This window comes from Erpetoichthys calabaricus, chromosome 5 (genome assembly GCF_900747795.2).
Source record: "Erpetoichthys calabaricus chromosome 5, fErpCal1.3, whole genome shotgun sequence".
In the NCBI taxonomy this organism is placed as follows: domain Eukaryota; kingdom Metazoa; phylum Chordata; class Cladistia; order Polypteriformes; family Polypteridae; genus Erpetoichthys; species Erpetoichthys calabaricus.
The window spans coordinates 33,153,882-33,181,244 of NC_041398.2; the positions used below are offsets into that span (position 1 = coordinate 33,153,882).

General features: G+C 40.7%; 1 long non-coding RNA gene across 1 annotated transcript; it reads right to left on the bottom strand.

Annotated features, from left to right (window-relative positions):
- On the bottom strand, positions 1-27,155 carry LOC127527778 (uncharacterized). Its single transcript, XR_007934897.1, has 3 exons — positions 26,742-27,155; positions 26,176-26,597; positions 1-158 (listed from the first exon to the last, which is right to left on the bottom strand). It is a non-coding gene; the product is annotated as an uncharacterized LOC127527778 (long non-coding RNA).
- Between the last annotated feature and the right edge of the window lie 208 nt (positions 27,156-27,363).

The following is a 27,363-nucleotide window of genomic DNA, read 5'->3' on the forward strand; positions in this document are numbered from 1 at the left end:
AATTAGATGATTGCTTATTCAGTTGATCACACTAAACAAAATTAATCCAAAAGGTGGAATTTCGCATTTCTGTCAGGGAGATTTTCTCTGCTCTGCTATTTTTTTTCCTTTCATTTTAATTTTTCAGTTAGTTTGTTCCTCTTTCATTTTTCTGTCACCTCACATTCAGTTGTTTCAGTTCACTGGTTTCTGCTTTAAATCTCATCTCAGTGTTTCAGTTTCACACCTGCAGACATCACAGCAGCTCAGTGAGGTATTTGTATGAGTCTCAATCACTGTGTGAGAGTTGTAATGCTGCTGACAGTAGTAGTGACCGGCATCTTCAGATTGAACTCCACTGATAGTCAAACTGAATGAAGTTCCTGACCCGCTGCCAGTGAAGCGACTCGGGGTGTCACCATAGTGAGTGCTCGCACTATGGATCAGAAGTTTAGGAGTTTCTCCTGGTCTCTGCTGGTACCATGCCATCCAACCACCCACACTACTCCCAGTGGTACAAGTGAAGGTGACGCTCCCTCCAGGGGAAACTGACTTTGGTGCTGATGGTTGATTCACAGAAATCTGACATCTTGAGTCTGTAGGGAAAAAAATAATCAGAGATAAAGTCAGTCAAGTCAAAAGTATAAAACTGATTATCAAATGTTTGTAATAATGAAAAGTAAAACTTAAAGTTTCTAACTTCTTGTATTTTAATTCACTTAATATAGAAACTCAGTTACTTTGAATGAAGACTATGAAGACAGACAGTAGCACGAGTGCAGTCATGATGGCTGGAGATTCTGTCAGTGAGTCCCATTCAGGAAATTATAAATGCAGTCAGAGTGCTGAGACGGGCGTCACAAAGGGGGCGTCTTTATGCAAACTGACCACCGCACTGCACCTGCAGACAGACAAGAGAGGTGGAGATTTGTGTGGCAAAACTGAAATGTGATCTCATAATGCTTGATCTGCTCAGTTGCCTGTGTCGGACAACATATTTATTACAAACTGACACTGAGGTTCAGCTCCAAGTCCACAACCTTGATAGTTTTCAATGAATATTAAAAACAAACTGCATGCTTTTAGTTTGTTAGGTGGCCCAGGTTTGAGTTGTGCTGCTTGACGGACTCAAGTTTCATTCCCAGGCCATCTCTGTGAAGTTTTTACTTTCTCAGTGGTTTGCTCTCTGCACTCAGGTTTCCTCTGACTGCCCAGTTACATTAACTGCCAAGTGTAAACTGGCTGACTGATGTAAAAGTGAATGTGTGATGGGCTGACATCTTGATGCAGGACGGTCCCTTCTTTAATGTATTGTATTGGGTAGCAGACTTCAGCTCCTTGAAAACAAGCAACAGACAGATGAAATGAGAAGTGGATCAATAGACAAAGTGCAGAGGATACAAAAGGGCAACAAAAAGCGAATCTCTTACAAGATAAGTAATAACTGCAAAAACAGAGCTATATTTCAAAGCCTGCAGAAGCACTGGACAAAAATATATATAATAAAATAAAACCTCAGAACAGTTCAAAGCAAAGTCAGAGAATAACTACAGTAAAGGTTAAGAAGAGTCCAGTTAGAGGTCAAACTTGACACAAGAAGAGTTACGTTTGGTGGATCTTATCCGTCTGATGAAACAACAGAAACGGGTGACATACTGCGACTAGTTCAGTGGAGCTCCTTGTGGCTGTCATTACTTACAAAATTGTGTTGGAGGGTCTCAGGTCCACTCAAATTTCTGGAACAATTTTTATATTCTTGACATGAGCTTTTGTCATTTATTCATAACCCACAGACTGTGTGTTCACTGGTGACTTTTCAATGGCTGTGTGTGTTATTGACTTTACATATAAACACTGAGACATTTATTAGTTAAATATTAATGTAACAATGTTTTTTATGTTTGTTTGAATCAGAATGATCAGCAGATAACATGACTCCTGAGACCTGTGTTTTCTTTACCAACACTAAAGTTTCCTTCCATAACCTAAAGATGTTCAAAGTAGGCCATTTGGCGGCATTTCACTCGACTGGTTGGGTGCCATTAAGTACCCCCAGTGCCCTATTCAGATGTATTCATATCTTGTGTGCTGTGTTGCTGCGATAGGCCGAACTACTGTATCACAGCCTTATCCTCGATTAAGTCAGTTCAGACAAGAATGGATCAAAGGGAGGCTGATTATGGACACACCCTGGTCATTTTTCAATGAAATGCATGACATTGTGCTGAAAGACCTTCAGCGTCATTAAGAGATGTTTAATTTGATAAACATGTCAACAATGTAGTGGAGCCCTGTCAGATCTTTGAAATGAGATTAATTGTTTTGTAATTTGTGGAAGACATCTATGCACATAGGGAGTCCATGGACAGTTTAAACCAATCCGGTGCCAAGGGGAATGACATCTCTGTGCCCCTTATCCCATCCCCACATGGTAAAACAAAACAAATTAGAGAATAATTATAAATTTGGATAAAAAATCAAGCCAGTAACAGTCAGTCATTCTCCAGCCCGCTATATCCTAACACAGGGTCACGGGGGTCTACTGGAGCCAGTCTCAGCCAACACAGGGTGCAATGCAGGAACAAATCCCGGGCAGGGTGCAAGCCCACTGCAGGACACACACACACACACCCACACCAAGCACACACTAGGGACAATTTAGGATCGCCAATCCACCTAACCTGCATGGCTTTGGACTGTGGGAGGAAACCGGAGTGCCTAGAGGAAACCCACGCAGACACGGGGAGAACATGCAAACTCCATGCAGGGAGGACCCAGGTAGCGAACCCGGGTCTCCTAACTGTGAGGCAGCAGCGCTACCACTGTGCCACCATGCCGTCTAAGCCAGTCACAGTGATATCACAAATGAAATCAATAAACAGAAGCTGTAAAGCCAAAACCTAAGCAAACCTAAACATGAAGGACTGTTTCATGTTGTCTGTGATGGCATTGGCGGTACTTCTGCTTTGACCACTCTGTTCTTTTCAATCCATCCTTCATTTCAACTGTCAAAGAGAACTACATTATTATTGTAATGGAAAAAATTACTTACCAGACCAAAGTGCGAAATGCACAGTCGGCACAAAGAAGTCATTCAGAAGCCTTTGAATCACCGATAAAGTCCTCACAGCCTCCCACAGATGCCACTGAGTCCTGTTCTTCATTCTTTATGAAGGATCTCCTTACAGAGCATGCAAACTCACTGAATGACTCTAAACAAACTAATTTTACAGAACTGTATTTCAGAAATCTCTGGTATTGAATCAGATCAATCTCAAGTCAAAAAAGGAGCTAAGCTGTCTTCAATCCACCTTCTCTCATCATGGCAACAAAATCAGAGCATTCCACAAAGAGATTGCAACATTTTAATTAAAATTAATGCACCAAGAAGATCGTGGAAGCCACAAGAAATTACATATTGTAGGAATAACTGTAAACTCAGAGAAAGACAATATAATTATTTTATTTATTGAAAGCTTGGCCAGAGTGGATCCCAGCTTTAACTGGCACTACATTTGAAATCGAAAGAGCCCATAGAGTCTTCTTGGCACATTCATGTGATTAAGCCCCACATTCTCCTCGACCAGTTCTTAAGATAAGTGAATAGACAGCGCTTACTGCGTGAGGCCTGTAAACATCCCAAGATAACCGACAAGTGTCGTTCATAAGTTTATTCAAGATTACTCGATAGTGACACTCCACGAAGAAAAGCAATTAATCTGTTTATTAGGAGGGCTAAAGAAGTTGGTTTACAACCATATTTGCTTTATGCTGCATCCTGGAAGATGATAACTCTACTTTCCGCCTTCAGGGGTTTTGCGGTAAATCATTTCACACTTTTGTCATTGTACTCATTTCCTTTTTTTTCTGTGTGTGTATTCTTGTCCATTGATAATGATTGGGAAGGCAAGGAATGGATATTCCAGGGTTGTCTTCTGTTTTGGCTTTCTACGATCTTCTTGCCTCAGGGTGTTCTGGGAACTAAGCCATGTCATTTGTTTTCATTGCCTGGGTTTCCCCAGGTTTGTGTGGTGGCTGTAACCTGCCATTGCAGTGGTCTGGTTTGCTCCCATATTGTGTTTCTTTTTGCAGCCTTATCTTTTTATTTCTGTAATGATTTTCTGGTAACTAATCTTTCTGTAGCTTCATGAAATGTTTGGGGCATATGTCTAAATATTAAGTGGAAGAGCATCCTTGATTATCTTTGACATATAAAAGTGGATGTTGTATTTTTGCAAGAATCACTTAACTTAGTGGCTTAACTTTTTTTTTTATTCAAACTACTCTACTATAGCTCTACAAACATGAAAAAAGAGGTATGAGTGGATTGACACCTCAGGATCTTCAATCCTGCCCGAAGTGTTGTACAACAGTAAGTGCGATGTGATGGACGACCGGCTATGGACTCCGGTCGCCACCCCCAGGCCGCTAGGAGGAGCCCTCCGGACAGCATGATGGTGCCCTGAGTTCCAGCAGGGCCTCATGGACTTTGTAGTTTCTATACACAGCCCTGCTGGATACCTTGGGGACCACCGGGAGTCGCTGTAGGGGGGCTAGTGGGCTCTTGTGTGCCCTATAACCCGGGAGTACGTCACAGTCACGTGACTGAAGGAAGCGACGTGCTCCCGGGGTGAAGAAGAGGACTGTTTGCCCTGACCCGGAAGAAAAACGGACTTATGGGTTTGGCCAGGAACCACTTCCGGGTCAGGGGCTATAAAAGGATTGTGGGAAGCCCAGAACACTGAGCTGAGCTGGGAGGAAGGGTGGCAAAGTGTCTGGGAGTGTGGAGGATTGATTATTGATTATTATTGTTTGTTATTGAGTATTGTGGAGAGGAGGGTGCTTGGTGCACATTATTATTATATAATAAATAATAATTGGACTTTTATCTGGTGTCTGACGTCTGATCCACAGGTTCAAGGGGTCACGGAGACCTCAATCTGTTACAGCGACTATACAAGATCTACAAAGACCCCAATCATGGACTATCTTTCCTGCCAGTGATGATTCTAGTTTTGTGCCCAATGCTTTGGAAAACAAATTTTCATAATCATGCAACAGAATAATAAGAAGAAAGAGAAGTATGAGAAAATAGATCAATGGGCAAACCATTTTTTTCCATTTAATACAAATGGAATTTATAAAGGCAACTGGAAGCAAATCCCTCAAGTGATAAGTATTGATATTAAGAATGTAGGTTAAAGCACACTTGAAAAATAACATTTAAAAGAAACATATAACAAAAAAATTACTGAACATTCTAAGTAGCGGCAGTGATCAAAAAAAAAGTGTTAATGTAGATGGATCTTGTCCTACTGACCAAGCAACAAAATACGGTGAAATGCCATAACCAGTCCAGTGGGTCACTTTGTCAGCATTGCTGTCTTGTTAGGCTTGTTGGAAGCCAGCTGAAGATCCTCTGTGATATCAGCGTGTAAAAGTGCATCATATTTCATTCAGACATCACACGCTTTGTTAAGCATAAATTACACAACATCAGACTGAAGTTCTTCATGGATTTTTGCTGTTGGCTGCTCTTCTATCTATCTATCTATCTTCTCTCTAAATCATGGAACCCTGCTTGGTTAACATATCACAATTATACAAGTAAAAAATCTCCATAACCTAATCCAATGTAACATAATATAACATACCATAATGTACAAGTAGCACTAGACTCAGGGTAGGAAACTGTATCCAGTAAGGGGCGCACCAGCTCCCCATACACCCGACACAACAGACACAAGGCACAAGGCCAGCACAACAGATGTTTTATTTAGGTGTGGGAAATGCCTTCCTTTCATTCCCACTACCTCAGCATAGTTACAGTGTGCACAGCACAATATACAACACACAATGACTTTTCTTTTTAGTCTCTCAATTTCTGTTTCTCCTTCCATCTCCACTCCTCCTCTGGCAAACTTCGTCTCTATTCCTTGTAGGCGGCGATAGCTCCCTATTTGGAATAAGTTCTTTTGTAATTGGGGCATTTTAAGTAACCCGAAACTATATAGATATAATATTAAAAGGCGATATGTCTCTCATAGTGATATGGTGGTAAGAAATCACCTAAGAGAAAATAACTTAGCTTTCTTTAATGACGATTTACACGGCATTACAGACGAAAGGGAGCCATAGCAAGACATTACCAAGGTGGGATCTTGATGTATACAGCCTGCCGTTTTTTGTCGCTGTGATGGAAGGATTTTCAGGACGGATAACGTTATCATCCATCCATCCATCGGCTTCGAAGACTTGTCTGCTGTCCAAGTCTTTTATACTGTTTTATCCACGTGCAGGCCCTTCCTTAGGCTCCAAACAAGGCAAGGAGAGGATTCAATTTCATCTCTAGCATACAGAAATAGTACATGGCCCATTTTTGTAGTTGTACCTTCTCTCTTCAAATGCTTGCCTAGCAGTTTTAAATGCTAAGAGCCCCTGTGTGCTAACTTTTGACTGGCCTGTACATGTGAGTGGATTTACAGTATAAAATATTTTTTTGTACAGAGCACAGTAACATTAAACTTATTATTCTGATTACAGTCTCTCTCTCCATCCTAACTCTTGCTCCCTGAGTGAACTGAGGTGGCTCCTTTCATGCTGCAACTGGGAACACTTCAGGTGGCTCATCAGTATTATCTGGAAGTACTCCTAGGTGTGGTGGAAACCCAAAGTAGGATTCTTCAACTCCCTCTGGCGGACCCCACAGAACCCAACAGGCTGTGCCAAACTCCAATTCCCATGCAGGGCTGCCAGGTGGGCTGCCATCTAGTGCTCCGGGGTAGGCAGACTCCTATGCTCATGTGCTACCCAAGTCCTTCCAGTATATTGGCCTCCCGGCTGGGAAAGGACCCTGGCCATCTATCACAAAACAAACCTGGACACGGGATCAGTTTATTGCAAGGCCTGTGAATTAACAACATGTGAAACTATTCCTAAAGGATTTCACTTAGTGTAATTCATTTATTATCATTTTTTGGAAGCATCCAACTGTACCCTCTACAATCACCCTTCCTCATGGATTTAAACTCAAAAACTTACCGTACTGAGCTCATGACAAATTTTAAATATGAGAACATTCCTGCTGAGGGGACTCCCATATGACAGGAGGGTTACATAGCTGATGACTTTGGGCTGATTGTCTCTCTTGAAACAAACAGCAAAAAATCAAATGTTGTCTGCCTGTGGTTTTATTGGGATCAAAACTTTTGTGTGCTTCTGGCATAAGTTTCTATTTCTGTTTCTGAGTTTTGGCGTTTAGGATTACATAATTAAATAATGGATTTTTTTTAAGTTTGAGGCTTGACCATTTGTTTAGTTCTATCTATCTATCTATCTATCTATCTATCTATCTATCTATCTATCTATCTATCTATCTATCTATCTATCTATCTATCTATCTATCTATCTATCTATCTATCTATCTATCTATCTATCTATCTATCTATCTACTTCGCTTCGCTCGCAAACCCCCTGGCCTGCGCTATGCACCAGCCACTTCGCGTCTCTTCACGTTGTGAAGAGGGGGGCTGAACACACTCCAAAGAGACGCAGTTGCTCCTCCAAAACCCCCTTTTAAATGGTGATACAATGGGAAACAAATACAGTTTTTTTAAACTCCTCTTTGCTCGATCTGCTGCTGGCTTGTTGCTGCTGCCATGCCACCTGATCTGCATCTCACACGGCGCTTCAAACATTTAAAAGCCTGTACAGCAGCTGTCCTTTTGCCTCAATGCCTTGTCTCTCTTCTCCCGCAGACATCCTCTGTTCCTGTTAGGGAAGAGGAATATTTTCTGCTCTTTTAATTGAGAGACAGAACTGTCCCCTCCGACTACACATGGAGTTCGATTCACTCCTGAAATAGACTTATTTTTGTTTGAAGTGTTTAAATAACGTTTCTGTCTCTAAAATCTTCTGTGTATCTGTGCAACTCTGTGACCCAAGCGTGACAGCATACAGTATGTGGATTTCACTTTCACCAAACAACAAATATTTTAATTCTCGTGGATACGCCTCTTCATTGGGAAGAAACACCACTTTTCCCAAATGGCAACACAAATTAGATGTTAAATCCGAACAATATATTCAATCTCTTTTCGCTGTTCCTTAATTTTACCGAGTAATAATTTTCATTTGTTTGCGCTAATGTGATCTTTACTATAATTTTTTTTGAGAATTTCGTATTTTTGTACTTCCATTATCTCTAACCTGCTCTGCATGTGTATCGCGCAAACGTTTTTGAATTCTTTATGAAGTTCTGCTTTGCCATCTACTCTTTATCTTTTATTTCCGGCCCTGGGCGTGGTTAAATATCTTGGCATAAAGACTCGCCTCGTGGGACGTGAAAGTATCTCTCTGAAAAAGTCACGTCTCGTCCCAGGAGTATTTACATTTACAGTATATATATATATATATATATATATATATATATATATATATATATATATATATATATATATATATATATATATATGTATAATCTTATATATAAACGTCTACGCGTGGAAATGTGCGTCTGTCTATCCCGGAAGTGAGAGGTGGAGACGGGGTAAGGGCTCCACCTCTGAGAATATGCAAGCAAGGCCAACACGCGGCAAAGCGAAAATTTTGAAGAAAGAATCACTCACTTAGCGGCTAATACAGAACCAAGGGGAGCACATTGGCAAAACAGTTTCCCCTTTACTTTTTCTCCCACCACTAATACACAACAGATGCGAGCAAGTTGGCAAAACAAAAACCTCCCAGGAGTGAGATGCCCAGAGCAGGTCCTTTCAATTACCTGACATCTCCACGTACATACTCAATGGCTGAATGGTAATATGAAAGCATGAAAATAAATTTGACTTGATTTGATTTAAAAAAGTTGGGTTTCAAGGGTTAAATCACATTGCATTATTTCTTATCCTGATCATAGTATTACTGTTAACTAACTTTGCATCCACGTTAAATTTTTGTTAAAATGTTCAGTCAAATATATTGTTTCTTTCAGCTGTAGTACAATAAACATTATTTAAAATAAAATACCTTTGTGGAAGAAAAAAAATGTAACGATTCTTGGATTTTATTTTCCTGTATTAGTACCTGAATGTTTGAAAATTAAAAAAAAAAAAATACACAAATAGTCTGCAGAGAGTGCAAAGAGTCACAAATACAGCTGTCCTTCTTGGTCAGACTTACTGACATCCAAATTGTTACATGAGGATTGCAGGCAGCACAAGTTGACACCAGGCCACCATTTGGATCTGATTCGTTATACAGTTGGCCAATGAAACAAAATTAATCTTAAAGGTGGAATAATGTAAGGTGGATTTTTTCTGCTCTGCTATGATTTTTGTCTTTCATTTTAATTTTTCAGTAAGGTTGTTCCTCTTTGGTTTTCCTTGTTTCAGTTCACTGGTTTCTGCTTTAAGTCTTATCTCAGTGTTTCAGACATCACAGCAGCTCAGTGAGGTTTTTGTATGAGTCTCAATCACTGTGTAAGAGGCCAGCTCTGATACTGCTGACAGTAGTAGTGACCGGCATCTTCAGTCTGAACTCCACTGATAGTCAAACTGAATGAAGTTCCTGAACCGCTGCCAGTGAAGCGACTCGGGGTGTCACCGTAGCGAGTGCTTGCACTATAGATTAGGAGTTTAGGAGCTTCTCCAGGTCTCTGCTGGTACCAGTTAATATTGCTATTCACGCTACTCCCAGTGGTACAGCTGAAGGTGACGCTCCCTCCAAGAGAAACTGACTTTGGTGCTGATGGTTGAGTCACAATAATTTGACATATTGAGTCTACAGAAAAAAAATCAGATATAATCAAGCAAGTCAACAATCAAGTACTTGGTAATGATATGTTTTTAATTGTAAAACCTAGATTTAAAATTTACAATTCCTTATTTTTATTTAAGTTAATATAGAAATTTGGTTACCCTGAATAAAGACTATGAAGACCGAGAGCAGAACCAGTGGAGACATGGTGGTTGTAGATTCTGTCAGCGCATCTAATTTAGGAAATTATAAACACAGTCAGAGTGCTGAACCGAAAGAGGCGTCACAAAGGGGGCGTCTTTATGCAAACTGACCACTGCACTGCACCTGCTGAAAGACTAGAGAGGAAAAGCTTTGGTGATCTTTGATGAATGTGCTCAATCAACCACCATATGTATTACAAATTGACACTGAGGTTCAGTTCAAAGTCCACAACCTTGTTAGTTGTCAATGAAAATTAAAAATAAACCCTGAATGCTTTTCATTTTCTAGGTGGCCCTGGCATGAGTGTACTGCTTCACAGCTTGACAGACTCGAGTTTCATCTCCAGGCTATCTCTGTGAACTTTTGACTTTCTCCATGGTTTGCTCGAGGTTCTCAGGTTTCCACTGACTGCCCAGTTACATTAACTGCCAAGTGTAAACTGGCTAAATGATGTAAAAGTGAAGGTGTGATGGGCTGGCATCCTGATACAGGCTGGTCCCTTCTTTAGTGTACTGCATTGGGAAGCAGACTTCAGCTCCTTGAAAACAAGCAACAGACAGAGGAATTGGGAAGTGGATCAACAGACAAAGTGCAGAGGATACAAAAAGGGCAACAAAAAGCAAATCTCTTACATGATAAATAATGATTTACAACTGTTGGTATATCTCACAACAATTCTAAGCAAAGTAACAACTACAGTTAAAGTGTACAAGATGCCAGTTTAATGATCAGACTTGGTACAAGGAGAGTTAAGTTTAATGGATCTCATCGGCCTGATGACATAACAGAAATGGTTGACATACTGGGAATAGAGCAGTGGAACTCTCTGTGACTGTTTTTGCTTATAAAGTCCTAGAGTGGAGTCTCAGGTGCAGTCAAAGTTCTGGAACAATTTTATATTCTGGCACGAGCTTTAGTCATTTATTCATTATCCACAGACTGTGTGTTTGTTGGTGATTTTTTGTCACTGGCTGTGTGTGTTATTGATGTCACATATAAACATTAATACATTGAACAGTTTAATATTAGTGTTACTTTGTTTCTTCTGTGTGTTTGAGTTAAACATATCAAATGATGTAGAATCTCATATGAATGTACATTTCACCATATACTATACTGATGAAAATATTATTTTCTGGTAATATAACTGGTAGAGAATTTCTATGGTTAAAAACATCTCAGTGTTTGTTTATTATGAACACCAGGAGGGACAACAGATAGCGATACTGCCACATTGCTCCTGGGACTTGTGTGTTCTTTGCCAATGCTAAACTTTCCTTCCACAACCTAAAGATGTTCAAATGAGGCCAATTAGTAACATTTACATGAACTGGTGGGCTGTCAGTAAGTGCTCCCAGTGTCCCATTCAAGGTGTCTTCAAATCTTGTGTGCAGTGCTGCTGTGGATTGACCAAACTATCACAACCTTAAAATCAATTAAGTTAGTTCGGAATGGGTGAAAGAGAAGCAGATTAAGGACACACTCAGTCATTTTTCACAGAAACACATAGTGTAAAATCATTAAGACATAGTGCTGAAAGATGTTTAACCTCATTAAGAGATGTTTAATCTGATAAAGAAGTCAACAGTGTAGTGGAGCTCTGGCAGATCTTTGAAATGAGAAGCTCAGTTTCAGTATTTGAGAAAGACATCTACGCAATGTCACTAACTCGCACAAGAGGCATAGCAAGGTTTAGGGCAGCCACCCATATATGGTTTTCCTGGCTGCAAAATTGCAAACAAGTGATAGCACTGATGTCCACAAACCAGAGTCCAGCACAAAACTGAGGGAATAGGGGAAAGGTGGAGGTTTTTAAAGTTCAGTATAGGAAGTGACATCAAAGGGGCTGGGATCGGAAGGGTCTTCAACCATAGGCTCGGGCCCTAAAATGACATCAAAGGGGCCAGAAACGTAAAGGTCTTCATCCATAGTTTTGGACCCGGTAGTGACCTCAACAGGACCAGGTGGAATTTCCCGTGAATGGTCTGCAGAAAAGCGAGAAGGAGAATCAGTGCACTCTGCCACATCCTGGTCTGATTCAGAATTGCCCTCATTCAAGCACTTTAGCAGCCTCCCATGCGCACGCGTGTGACAGCACATAGGGTGTGCAGGGCTGGTTTAAGCCTATCAGATGCCCCAGACATCTCTCTGCCCCCTACTCTTGCACCTGTTTATTTAAATAACACAAATTAGTGAATAATTATATAACAGGGTAAAACAAATCAAGCCGAAAACAGTGATATCACAAATGAAACAGATAAACAGAAACTGTTGAGTCAAAATCTAAACAGAACTAAAAATGAGAGCGTGTTTCATGTTGTCTGTGATGGCATTGTGATCACTCCATTCTTTTCAGAGCATCCTTCTCTTTAATCAAGATAATGACTTTATTAATGTACTGAAGCAGGGGTGGACTTAACCATTAGGCAACGGTAAGCAAGGGCCTAGGGCCCCAGAGAAGCTCTTGGTCCCATGATAAAATGTATTTACGACTTTTTTTTAAATTTCAAATATATCAAATTGGCGTTATGGGGCTCCCCTTTCAGTCCAGACTACAATGACCTATTCCATGTTACTACCACACCACTGCGCAGTTGGAAGTGAAGCCTGAAAGAGTAAACTTACAACATGGCTAACAAAAGAAGCCCGTAGTGTATCAACGTCAATTACGTGCCGGTATGTACTACAGAAAATAAGTTCATGACTAGAAAATGAAACAAAGTTACCCAAGTGGAGCAGAAAAATGGAAACAAGGAAAAAGGCAAAAAAAAAAAATTTGGCCAAGTTCCCATAGGTTATTTCTTTTTCTTGAAATAACATGTAGCTTTTTACTAGATATATTTTTAGAGAGCATTTTTAAAATGTTGCAATAAATGCAAAAACTAAAGAGAAAAGAAAGCAATTGCTCTGCCAATGTCAGCAAACCAAACACCCACCACCATGTCACCCACTTCTGATGGTAATCATGACAGCACCACCTCATTCATTTGGGGGTGGACAAAGCATGACCTGTAGTGTAGGGGCAACAGCCTGCAGGCTGTTTGAATAGTATCTTAAGTAAGTGCCACACAGGATTGATGGGCATCTTGACCAGGAGAAGAGATGATTCCTTACCTGGACAGGAGGCTCCTAGAGGACAGTCATGCAACCTGGCCAAGAGAGAGAATGATGCCAGACCCAAAAGGGACTTCCTGGATGGATGGACTGACATACCGACCAGGAAAGAAGATTCCTTACCTGGGCAGGAAGCCTCAGGCACATGGATAGGTGTCCCGACCGGACATATCTGTAGTACCTTCCCTGGCCAAGATGAAAGAGAATGACAGGGAAGAACTGGCTCTAAGGATGTCCAGGACACTAAATGGCAGCAGCCTTGGATTAGTAATCTGGTAGCACAGCCCTGCTGGGGTCTGGGGTTGCTGCAAAAGGGAGCTGATACACTCCCTACAGTTTAGGACTTCCATATGACCCAAAAGTGTTTCCAATGGGCCAAGCCCTGGCACCAGAAGTACTCCCGGATTCTCAATTAAAGAGACCACACTGTTTTATCCAGGCAAGTCGGATCTGGGAGGAAGGAAGGCAACATTCGACTGGAAGAGAGCAGTGCGGTGGTGAGAGAGACAGAGGTAGGAGAGACGACTTGTGTTTTGTTCTTTTGAATACACGGTGTAATAAACACCCCTTTATTTGAGCCCAGGACTGTTTTGTGTGTTTGTGGTTCAAGCTCTGTGGTGCCTTCGCACTTCATATCCCTCATACCTCATGGGGTGATCTTAACTAAATGTTGTTGCAGTTTGCTGATGTAAGCGTAGTAAGTTGCCAAGTGGTGTCATCCAAAGAAACCAATCATTTACCATTGGAGCAGAGATAGTCTGCCAATGGATAATTGTTGACGTTTTATGCTCGTTGCTTTTCACTGTCTTGCATGCTCATTTTTAAAGAATATGAGTTTAGGCATAGTGATTTTATCAACAATGGTTACCATTGGTAGCAGCAACCTGAAAGCAGAACTTAAGGTGTCACTGTGACTCTGTGTATAAATCAGTACAAAGAGGGCCGCTTCACAAATTCAAATGTGTGCAGGTTAAAAGCAGATCTACAGAAATGGATTAGTCCCGTACTTGTCATTCATGCTCCTCATATTGCTATCCTCCATCATGAATCTGAATTTTGATTTCAGGACTTTGAGTACCACGAGACAAATTTCCCCATTTTTTTCATCTCCTTTTTGCTGTTAATGCGGACATGTGAATGTGCCAAACGTTTTGCTGCTGAAAGTAACTGAACTCATTGGTAACAGGGCAAATTTTAAGTAAGCTTACTAAATTTTCTTTTCATGATTTCTACAGACATGCACACTGCTTTGCATTGTTTTCCAAGGCTTTGCAAGCATACTGGCATGGCATTATTATGAGGTATTAATTTCAATTGTGTGCAGGTCTTTAAACAAATGAAATTACTTAAAAGCATGTATAGAAGCGTACCATCAGATACCCATCTTTGCAATAAATTGTTCCAACATGAAGCATTTCATTTGATATTAACCATTTGTGCAGAAGCAAGCAGTTTCAAGTTAATGATGAGAATAATGGCATAAAATTACTGATTAGCTTTGGAGCACTGTTCTTAATAGCTTTTAATGAAAAGCTTTATAAATCAAATAATTTTTAGGACAACGATTTTTAAAGTTTATGTTTGAAAGTGACACATACATTATGCTAGTTAGCGTGGGTTCATAGACTAATGTAGATTTTATATGGCATGAGTTACTATTAACAGGGCGGCACGGTGGCGCAGTGGTAGTGCTGCTGCCTCGCAGTTAGGAGACCTGGGTTTGCTTCCCGGGTCCTCCCTGCGTGGAGTTTGCATGTTCTCCCCGTGTCTGCGTGGGTTTCCTCCAGGCGCTCCGGTTTCCTCCCACAGTCCAAAGACATGCAGGTTAGGTGGATTGGCGATTCTAAATTGGCCCTAGTGTGTGCTTGGTGTGTGGGTGTGTTTGTGTGTGTCCTGCGGTGGGTTGGCACCCTGCCCGGGATTGGTTCCTGCCTTGTGCCCTGTGTTGACTGGGATTGGCTCCAGCAGACCCCCGTGACCCTGTGTTCAGATTCAATGGATTGGAAAATGGATGGATGGATGGAGTTACTATTAACAATTTGTCCCACTTCCAAAAATGTTTGCTCACCCCGGCTTTACACTAATAAGTACAGAAAAGTGTGGTCAGTGGGATTTATAAGGGCCTCATTCCTTTTGTTGCCTTAGACCCCCTACTGAAAGATATTGTTTACCTGACAATTACCTGAGTGCAAAATTCCTCACTTGGCACATGGAAGTCATTCAGAAGCCTTCAAATCACCAAAGACGTCCTCACAGCCTGCTGAAGATGTCATTGAGTCCAATTATTCACACTGTGAGATGGTGAAGAATCTCCTTATGGAGCATACAATCTCACTAAATGCATCTGAACGGGCTAATTTTACAAAACTGTAAGGAGAAATCACCAAATCAGATCAAACTCAAGTCAGAAAGGAGCTCCATTGTCTTCACTTAATTATGCAACAAAATTGGAGCATTCTGCAAAGAGATTGTAACAGTTAAATTAAAATTAATGGACCAAGACGATCGAGGGAGTCACAAGAATTTATGAATTGTAGGCATGCCTGAAAACTGCGCGAAAAACCATATAATTACTTTATTTATTGAAGGCTTGCCCAAAGTGGTTTCCAGCTTCAAGTGGCACTACTTTTGTAGTTGAAAGAGCCCATAGAATCTTCATTGTGCAAACACAATGAAATCCCACATTCTCAAGGTAAGTGAATAGACAGTGCTTGCTGGGTGAGGCCAGTAAACATCCCAAGATAACCCACGAGGGAATTCATATGAAGTTTTTTTCTTAAGTCCTTGATTGTGACACCCTGGAAAGGAAAGGCAAAGAATTTGTTTATGAGGAGGGCAAAAGAAGTTGGTTTACAGGCATATTTGCTTTATTCTGCATCCCTGAAGCTCAGCCTCGGTAACTTTCATCAGGAGATCGACTCTCAGGACTTTCTCCATTGGTAAATTCTCAATTTGGCTAGTCCTTCAATTGGTTTGAGATCACTTTTGGAACAAAGTTCCTCTTGAGGAACATTCAGTCAGATTGGTCCTTCTACTCAGGACACATTGCTCTCATCACTTCTGCTATTGCATTACTGAGTGATTGAGCTTTGAATGTGAAGTTGACAGTGGGGTGGTCTCTTCTGTTGCATTTGTGGCACCAGGTGATAACGCTACTTTAGATAGATTTTGAGTGAAATCACTTCTTTGTAACTGCACTCATTTCCTTTTTTTGTTTGTGTCTGTGTATACTTGTCCATAGAGAATGATGGGGAGGGCAAGGGATGGATTTTTCGTTGTTGTCATCTGTTTTGTTTTTCTGCGATTCAGTTGCTTCAGGGCTATTATGAAAAGGGTTTGGGGGAGTAACCTATGTCATTTGTTTTTTCATTTCCTGGATTTCCCCAGATTTTTGTGGTGGCCATAAGCTACCATTGCAGTGCTTTGGTCTTCTCCCATATAAATTTTCTTTTTTCAGCCTTATCTTTTTATTTCTGTCATGCTTTCCTGGTGATTAATCTTTCTGTAGTTTCATGGAATGTATGGGACCTGGGCCAAAATATTAAGAAGAAGAGCATCCTCGGTTATCTTTGATGTAAAAAAGTGAATGTTGCATTAAATTCCTTAAAAGTGCTGTTGCTTGAGTTCGAAATAAACTTTATTTTATTGGTTCTTCAGTGTGTGCCATTTCTAAAAAGAGAGGGCTGATAATTCTTATACGATGAAAGTTATACACAGAAATGCTGGATATGTGGTCTAGTAAACTGGGTAAATTCTATGAAGTGCTAACCCAGATTGGCCATTAATGGATAGTGGTGTGTGTAGTGTACTGTTCAACACCGTACCAATGCAGCCTTCTACCATATGTCACAAGATATTTGTGAAAAAAGGAAAGATCAGTTGGACACAAATGCTTTCTGGACCTGCTACTTCTTAAACACTTTTCTCCGGCTGGTCACTATATTCCTCATTTGACTCATTCGATGTGAAAATTTGCATCTGATCTGAAATTGATTGATTCCTTTTGTTGCTTAATCCATCTGCAAATATATTCTTGTTCTTTTCTCTGCCTCTTTGCACTTACTCTAGGATTGAGTGTATTTTTATTTCACAACCGCAAGGCACATTCTTTACTATCAGAAGTTTGGAAAAGACATTATTATCTGACCACAGCTGCTCTCTGGCAATTTAATTCCACCTCACTTCAGAATCTAAACGTTTATATGAAGCCCTCCTCTCTGTAAAAGTTCACAGAAATAAAGATTTAAAGATCTCCAGCATGTTTTACTGTCTTATAAATGGTTAGGGTTAGACTTTACAATTGTACAGTGTATACTGTACAACAAACATATCCATTAAACACATTCATGAGCTCTGCCATGTGACAACATTGGACAAAGCACTCCCTCATGTGGTCAACTCAAAATATGAAATAATCCATATTACTAACCGAGAATGCTAAACCGGATGATGGACGCAGGCACATCCGGCCATGGGCCGTAGCTGCAAAAAGACGTACTGCGCAGGCGCAAAAATAGTCCGCGAGAGTCGGCTGAGGAGCCGAGAAAGGCGGACAAAAGAGGGCGAGAGAGGCGGATGAGGGTCAAAAGGAAAAGGCACATAAAAAAGTAGTCAAACGCGGGCAAAGCACGAAACACATTGCACACGAAACTAAACACACCAAAAAAGAAGAACACACGAGCGCACAACAGCAAGGCACGACCACACCCCCCCCCCACCCTACAGGCACGGGACGGGACGGGACACACACCAAGAGGGGGATTCAACAAGCCCATGGAAGACAAAAAAAAAGAACACAAAACCACCCCACACACCCTACAAGCAAGGGACGGGACACACACAAAGAGGGGGATTCAAACAAGACACAGGAACACAAAAAGAAAGAAGATGCTCGCGCAACAACAATCCCCCCACACATCCATAAGAAGTGACACCCAAAGCCACATATTCTAAAGTGAACGTCGACACCTTCACACTAGGCAGCATAGGTGTCAGCATAGGTGTCAGCATAGGTGGATGTCCTTTCAATAAAGCACTATTAACCGTTCAACTGCAGAAAAGGATACATATTAACAGTGAGTGCGATCCTCCTTATTACTTATCCATATTTCGCATGCTGAGAAAGAAACAAGTCATGAATACACGGTCACGGGTACAAAACGATTCGGAAAGGATAACGGGAACAAACACACGAACACGAAAGAAACAAGAAAATAGACGGCGCATAAAACGCGCTTCTGAAACACCGGGAGAAAAAATGTCTCGGATCAAAAAACGCAAAGCACAAGTGACACCGTTACAGAGACGTGCCCAAATGGACAGACACAATGAACGTAGACGCATTCAGCGCACGTGTCAAAGTGCTGCATCGAAAGAAGCACGATTTCAAACCGAAAGAGCTCGCGTATCAGACATACAAAAAAGGGAGCGAAGAGACAGAATAAATGAACGGAGACGTGAACAACGCGCAAATGAACTGACAGAAAAAAAAAAAGCAAGACGCGAAAAGCACCAAGCTCAAATGACCGAAAGGATGCAAATACAAAAGCAAATGCAGAAGGTATGGCGGCAACTACAATTGTTTTGGTCTTGATAAAGGACAAAGAACAAGATCCAAGACGATACAATCTGCCCGTCGTTAATGAAGTGGCAATTGTCTTTCAAAGTAAAGATGGTGAGCCTCCATTTCACAGAGATATTGTTCTACATTTACGTCCTGATAAAAACAACACACCTACATTCCTACGCATAGACATTTGATTTCCGCTTCTTGATACTTTAACATACCCCATATTATTTCCAACTGGACAGGAAGGATGGAGTGCTACAATTTCAAGAATTAAAAAACAGCAGGCACAGAGACGATCACGTGTATCCATGAATTTATCTCACACGACTTAGTAAAAGAGATATTTGGAACAGCAATCACATTAGACCAAGTACCCCTTTTAACACAACGCACTATATTATGTCCAAAAAATATTAATGTTAATCACATTAATAGCCAGGTCATTTCATTACTTCCTGGAGAGGCACGGCTCTTTCTAAGCTCTGACAAAGTTGACTCTGATGACGACAATGAACATATAAATTTCCCCTTAGAATATTTGAACACTATTAACCCAGCCGGATTACCACAACACAACCTTGCCCTTAAAAACGGAACAATAATCATGCTATTAAGAAACCTTAACACAAAACAGGGTTTATGCAATGGCACACGGTTAGTCGTCAACACCATGACACGCAATGTTATTCAAGCAACAGTTCTTACAGAATCACATGCTAACAATACTGTTCTCATTCCTAGAATTGACCTTACAAGTTCTGACCTAGAATTACCTTTTACATTGAAACGGCGAAAGTTCCCCATTAAACCTGCATTTGCCATGACCATCAAGAAATCACACGGACAAACCATGGACAAGGTTGGCATCTACCTCTCTGAACCCGTTTTTGGACATGGACAACTTTATGTTGCCTTCTCACGTGTTCGACGTTCATCTGACGTTACAGTTAAAATTATAAATGATCCATGCCAAGGAAGACTCATTCAAGGACAACACACCATCTTTACTACTAATGTTGTATACAAAGAAATATTCCAATAAAACATTAATATATGCCAAACACTCTATTTGTTATTTCTATGCGCATCATCCAAAGCTGCACACTATTCTATATCTAATTCATACATCTCACTCTTTGTCATGTCCCAACGCCAGGGGTTGGCGAGCGAAGCGAGCAGGGGGCGGAGCCCCCTAGTAATATCAGATCACATTAAACTACTTACTCTTAAAATGATCATTTGAGTTGCATTGTACTGTCTAGTTATTATTTCTTCAGTGGTAAGTCTAGTAAAATGTTAGCATTAATGCTGTGTAGATGTGAGGCATTCTACTCTCTGCCAGCCATTAAAAATAAATCGATTCATTATTGCCTTTTAGAATTGTACAGTGAACTGTTCGCTGTTCAACTGATAATATTTAGATATTGCCCTGTGTTTGTTGTGATTTTTTCTCTCAATGCAGAGAAAGCTTTTGATTGTATAAACTGGAAATTTCTCTAGCATGGACTTTGGTCAATACTTTGATAATGTAATTTAAACATTATATTCTACCCCTTAAGCTGAAATAATTACCAATTCAGAAATTTCTGGACCATTTCAAATTTTCATGAATTTCAGCAAGTCTGTTCACACTGTTTAACCTCATTCTTGAGCCTTTAGCCATTGCACTATAAATGTGTTTTCAATATTCAATTTCTCCTTTTACAGTCTATGGATCCCAGCATAAAATTTCCCTGTATACTGATGATGCTTTGTTGTTTCTTGGGAATGCAACCGCTGACCTCCCATGGGTGCTTAGCTTATTTAACTCATTTGAAAAATTATCTTATAATAAAATTAACTGTTTTAAAATGATTCTTCTTTCTTTAAATCTCCTTGCATGTAAATGCATGTTTCCTTTATATATATATCATTGATCAGTTCCTTTAAATAGCTTGGCATTAATGTCTGTCCCTCATCACAGAGTACAAAATCTCCAATTTACCCACAAGTCTTTCAAAGTACTGTTCAATTATCAGTAATTGAAGTGAATGTAATTGCTCATTTTAATTTTATCAGTGTAATGTTGCCTCACTGCCCTCTCACGACATCCTGCCCTGATGTTAAATCCTTATGAAACAATAAAAGGCCCACTTGTTAAACCCTAATCTTTAATTCTTCACCAGTAATGGGTGGGATCATTTTAACACATTTAGAATTATGTTGTTGGATAATTATACTTTCTCTGATTTGGATTTGTCTGGACACCCCAACAACAACCCCCAGGTAATCCACCTCTATGGCTCACCGCTGAGTCTAGCATGGTGACGTCTAGATCCCTACTTGTTCCTTTCAACTATCCTTAAACAAAAGTTATGTTTGAAGGACTTAGTGCAAGTTTCAGACATTGTTTGGTTCTTGTCCAGTCTGACACTCTCAAACCTCCATATTCCACAACTTGGCTTTGTTTATTGGTGACAACCACATCTCCTTCCTCCATCACTCAAAGATGCATCAAGATATACTAACCGTCAAGGATGTTTATGATAACTCTTGTCAATAATGTTAACATCTTTTTTATTTACTTAGAACTATGTTCTTAAGGTGAACATTGTACTGCTATCCTCTTCCTTCCTTCACATCCTCTCTATAAATTTTGTTCCTCTCTTTCCCATTCTTTGAAGTCAGCACTCTATGTGTCTCTCTGTAAGGTATCCTACAGGACCCTAACGATATTCTCGCAGAGTCACCTTTCCTGTGTTCCCCTATCTCATGATTATTATTTTTTTAAAAGGTGAGTTTTTCCTCAAAGAACCTAAATATCATCAAGTCCAGTTTAAATATGTTTATCGTTTATATTTTACTAGCCAACCCGCGGCGTAGCATATGCCGCATAATTATGTATTGATGGGTGACCACTTCCTGAACGACACAGTTGTCAGTACTTGTAGTCACAGTTGAGAAACACTTTTTTGATGTCTTTTAAGCACAGGGGAAACAATTAACATGTGAAACATCTGTAATGTAATAAGCCACCAAGAAAAGTAACATTGCAACAATGCTATCTTCAGAAGTGAAAACAAATTCGAGCCCGGTGCATTTTTTAACTGCCTTGTGGCGCTGTAGTAGTGCTGCTGCTTTGCGGTAAGGAGACTCTGGAAGATTGTGGGTTCGTTTCCCGGTTCCTCCCTGTGTGGATAGCGCTTTGAATACTGAGAACACCGCTATATCAATGTAACGAAGTATTATTATTCCTATGTGTCCAGCGCGCTCTCTCTCTCGCGCGCGTGCCTGTATGTGTGTGTGTCTGTCACACGCTCTCGGTCGCTCGCTGTACGTGGTCCTGCAGGCAAACGCCGCAAAAATAATATATTGATGGCTGAACACTTCCGGAAAGACATAGTTGTCTAAAAGGAGGGAAAAAAATGAACATTTACAAAATCCGTAACGCTGCTTTCAGTAAGTACAATGCACACGCATTTAATTTGTTGGCCTCTTTTTGCCAGCCGTCTTTTCTGGTTTGGGCTGCTTTTGCAGTGTTACCGCTTGTGCATATTAAATCTTGAAATCCTTCGAGTAACTAATTAACTAACTAACACCCACCCACCCACACACACACACACACACACAGCTTGTGTAGAAGGTCAGCTGCTGAGAGAGCGTCTCGACTGTTGCAGGGCCTGCGTCGGTGAAGCAGGTGAGACGCTAATGAAACAGAGGCACAGAGCTTATTGGTTTTTAAACACTGCTTCCTTCATTGTGTTTTGAGAGGGAAACATACAATTGTCCGTGATTTACAATTAGAGGACTGCCGTCGCACGTTCATTCAGCGATTCACTTCCGCGACAAACATGCCTCTTCTTACATGGTCCTGCCGCATCCTACCTTGTTCTCAAAGCATACACACTGCCTGGTCATGTGCCCGCTCACAAGAGCAACTCACGGAGACCCACCCACCAACTCTAAGACCATGGTGTGTAAAACAGTTTGCGATGGTAGAACGTGCGTCACATCTTTTTATGCCGCATAATCACGCCGCTTTTGTAATGTTTTTTAAGCAGAGTGAAAAAATGAACATTAGCAAAATCCGTAATGCTGCTTTCAGTAAGTACAATGCACCTGCGTTTAATTTGTCCGCCACTTTTTGCCAGCCGTCCTTTCTGGTTTGGGCTGCTTTTGCAGTGTTACCGCTTGTGCATATTAAATCTTGAAATCCTTCGAGTAACTAATTAACTAACTAACACCCACCCACACACACACAGAGCTTGTGTAGAAGGTCAGCTGCTGAGAGAGCGTCTCGACTGTTGCAGGGCCTGCATCGGTGAAGCAGGTGAGACGCTAATGAAACAGAGGCACAGAGCTTATTGGTTTTTAAACACTGCTTCCTTCATTGTGTTTTGAGAGGGAAACATGCAATTGTCCGTGACTGACAATTGGAGGACCGCCATCGCACGCTCATTCAGTGATTCACATCCGCGACAAACATGCCTCTTCTTACATGGTCCTGCCGCATCCACCCTCGTTCTCAAAGCATACACACCGCCTGGTCATGTGCCCGCTCGCAAGAGCAACTCACGGAGACCCACCCACCAACTCTAAGACCATGGAGTGTAAAACAGTTTGCGATGGTGGTGCGTGCGTCACATCTTTTTGAAAGTTTGGCCCTGTGCCTTATTAATTTTCATCGCAAAGGCAAATCTAACAGGAAATTGTCTTCATGTAAAAGTAAAAGGCAAATTGTCTGTGACAAACAAACTGTTTTACACGCTGCATACCAACCTGCGGCGTAGTATACGCTGCATAATCATACCGTTTTTGTAATGTTTTTTAAGCAGAGGGAAAAAAATGAACATTTGCAAAATCTGTAACGCTGCTTTCAGTAAGTACAATGCACACGCATTTAATTTGTCACTAATTAACTAACTAACACCCACCCACCCAGCTTGTGTGAAAAAATGCGCCCGTTCTTTCATCATTTTGTTGCAGCCTATCAAAGACTTGCTGATCATGTTTTCTAGACTCAATATACATGTTGCACAGCCTGCATCGGTGAAACAGGTGAGACACTAATGAAACAGAGGCCACAGGGCTTATTGGTTTTTAAAGACTGCTTCCTTCATTGTGTTTTAACCTCAGTTTTAAAGGATTGTTTTAAGAATCCCATGGGATACCCCTCGCAAAATGTTTTACACGCTGCATACAGCCATTCACATCCGCAAGAAACATGCCTCTATGAACAGTCAACGTGGCTCAGAGATGCATGTGGCCTCTAGCCCAGACGAACATAAATGACGGCGTTTTTTCCCAGTCATCGCGTCCGAGTTGGTGGGAATGGCTCTGCGAGTTGTCGTCGTATCCAATGGTCTTAGAGTTGGTGGGTGTGGCTCCTTCCTGCGTGCGCCATGGGCGGCTTACTTGTCGGCGGCTGAGTGAATCCAAGCCCCCTCCGGCGTGCTTTCCATGGGTGGCTACTTGTCTTCCGGCTTAGTGAATTATATATATAGATTTTCCAGACGCATTATGCCATGGGCTTGGCTGTGGATTCTACCTGTCGTTATTGTATGACGAATGCTCCAAGTATGTTTTTGCTCATATGCTGGGAATGCCCACCAGTTCAAGCTTTCTTGTCCACTAGTTGTAATTTTCTGATTTTCATTCTTTTAACTAATACACCTTTAGTGCCTCCAATATTCTTCTGTTAGACCTCTCTTCTCTCCCCTTTAGTGTTATCCAGCAGATGTTATTCTGTTTAGGTATAATCGCTGCAGAAACTGCATTAGTGTCTCGCTCAAAATCCCCAGACTAACTTTATTTCACTTTATTAAAATTTTCTTTTTATAATTTGCTTTTACATGAATTTTCTGCAGCACTGATCATTGGGTTATCTAACAATAGTATGTAATGGTGGAAGTCAATGGGGAAACAGGTCCTGGGTCAGATGGCATTGAGCATGGACTTTGCTCTTGTTTAGATAGATAGATAGATTCATAGATAGATAGATAGATAGATAGATAGATAGATAGATAGATAGATAGATAGATAGATAGATAGATAGATAGATAGATAGATAGATAGATAGATAGATAGATAGATAGATAGATAGATAGATAGATAGATAGATACTTTATTAATCCCAATGGGAAATTCATTGTTGTTTAAATCCTTTACTTTTCTCTCCCTTCTCTCTCACAAAAGCTGTGTTTGTGTATCTTCCTGCTCTCTGGATTACTCTGCCAGTCCCAAAGTGTTTATTTTCATATTTTCCTTAGAAGCTTGGTGGGGACATTGGAGTGTTTTTCGTTGTGTGGGTTATATATATTTTTTTCTTAGTTATCCCAAAAAATGTTTGATCTAGGTATAATTTTGGTACTTGCATTTGATATTTTAATAAAAGTAATAATAATAAAAAAAACAAGCAAAACACATTCCATTGTGCAAGCCACAAATAGCTAGACGATCTGAAGGCACTAAAAGGTAAAGAACATGACAGGTTGCCCCAGAGGTGAAACAAATACCAAAGAACTCATTTAGGAACTCGTCTCAATTAGACTAAAGCTGTTCTCAAACCATTTTCTATCACACCCTCTTGTAATGAAGGTTATAATCAGCAATAATCTCTCATTTATATGTTATTTCTTTAATAACTGATTTTATCAAAGAACTCCACTTGCATTAGTTGGGTTTCTCTAACTGGAGAGCAATTGATCTCTCGGCGAGATTTGTTCAGTCAACTGGACTCTACAGTCCTTTGTCGGATCATCAATGTGTCATGCAACCATATCACGGGAAGAGGGGCTGTTATCAAGGTGGCAAGCAGAAGTATCATTGTAGGCGATTTTATTATTTACACCAACTGTGGGACAAACAAAGTTATGTGAAAGTTTCATCTTTTCCGTGAGATCTCATACATGTACTCTGGGCATTGTGGTTTCCTAATAAATCCTAAAGCTACATTAACTGCTGACTGTAAATTGTGAAGGAACAATTACCAGTATGACAGCGTTAATTTAATTTGTAATTGTTTTATATTATGCAATGAGCTGTATAGAGTACAGTATATCCTTCATTTAAGGAAATATATGTAATGAACATAAAAATGTAGTTTAGAGACATGCAATAGGAAGTTAAGTGCTGGTATGTTAATATTCTATTGGACTATCAAGTGTTTTTGAACAATTTGTCCATCTATCCATCCATTTACAATCCCACTTACTCTGAACAGAGCCACAGGGAAGCTGGAGTCTATCCCAGTAAGAAATGGGTGCAAGGCAGGGGCACCGGTCCTACAGTAGATGTTTTATCTAATAGTTTGTGCTGCAGTTGGCATTAACTCTGTAAAATGCGTGAGGCTGGAGTTTTTTACTATGGAAGCTGCATGTGAGTATTATTGTTAACTAACTTTGCATCTGCATTTAATTTATGTTAAAATGATCAGACATATATACTGATCCTTTAAACTTTATTGAATAAACAGTATTTAAAAAAAGATTTGTGCTGATAATATGATCTGCTCTGCTATTTTTTTCCTTTCATTTTAATTTTTCAGTTAGTTTGTTCCTCTTTCGTTTTGCTGTCACCTCACATCCTTTTGTTTCAGTTCACTGGTTTCTGCTTTAAGTCTCATCTCAGTGTTTCAGTTTCACACCTGCAGACATCACAGCAGCTCAGTGAGGTTTTTGTACGAGTCTCAATCACTGTGTGAGAGGCCAGTCAGAGCCCTGCTGACAGTAGTAGTGACCGGCGTCTTCAGGCTGAACTCCGCTGATAGTCAAACTGTATGAAGTTCCTGACCCGCTGCCAGTGAAGCGACTCGGGGTGTCACCATAGCGAGAGCTTGCACCAGTGATCAGGAGTTTAGGAGTTTGTCCAGGTCTCTGCTGGTACCAGGCCATCCAACCACTCACATCACTCCCAATGGTACAGCTGAAGGTGACGCTCCCTCCAGGGGGAACTGACTTTGGTGCTGATGGTTGATTCACAGAAATCTGACATCTTGAGTCTGTGGGGAAAAAAATAATCAGAGATAAAGTCAGTCAAGTCAAAAGTATAAAACTGATTATCAAATGTTTGTAATAATGAAAACCTAAACTTAAAATTTCTAACTTCTTGTATTTTAATTCACTTAATATAGAAACTCAGTTACTTTGAATGAAGACTATGAAGACAGACAGTAGCACAAGTGCAGTCATGATGGCTGGAGATTCTGTCAGTGAGTCCCATTCAGGAAATTATAAATGCAGTCAGAGTGCTGAGACGGGCGTCACAAAGAGGGCGTCTTTATGCAAACTGACCACCGCACTGCACCTGCAGACAGACAAGAGAGGTGGAGATTTGTGTGGCAAAACTGAAATTTGATCTCATAATGCTTGATCTGCTCAGTTGCCTGTGTCGGACAGCATATTTATTACAAACTGACACTGAGGTTCAGCTCCAAGTCCACAACCTTGATAGTTTTCAATGAAAATTAAAAACCAACTCTGCATGCTTTTAGTTTTCTAGGTGGCCCAGGCGTGAATTGTGCTGCTTCACAGTTTGAAGGACTCGAGTTTCATTCCCAGGCCATCTCTGTGAAGTTTTTACTTTCTCAGTGGTTTGCTCCCGGGTTCTCAGGTTTCCTCTGACTGCCCAGTTACATTAACTGCCAAGTGTAAACTGGTTGATTGATGTAAAAGAGAATGTGTGATGGGCTGGCATCCTGATACAGGCTGGTCCCTTCTTTAATGTATTGCATTGGGAAGCAGACTTCAGCTCCTTGAAAACAAGCA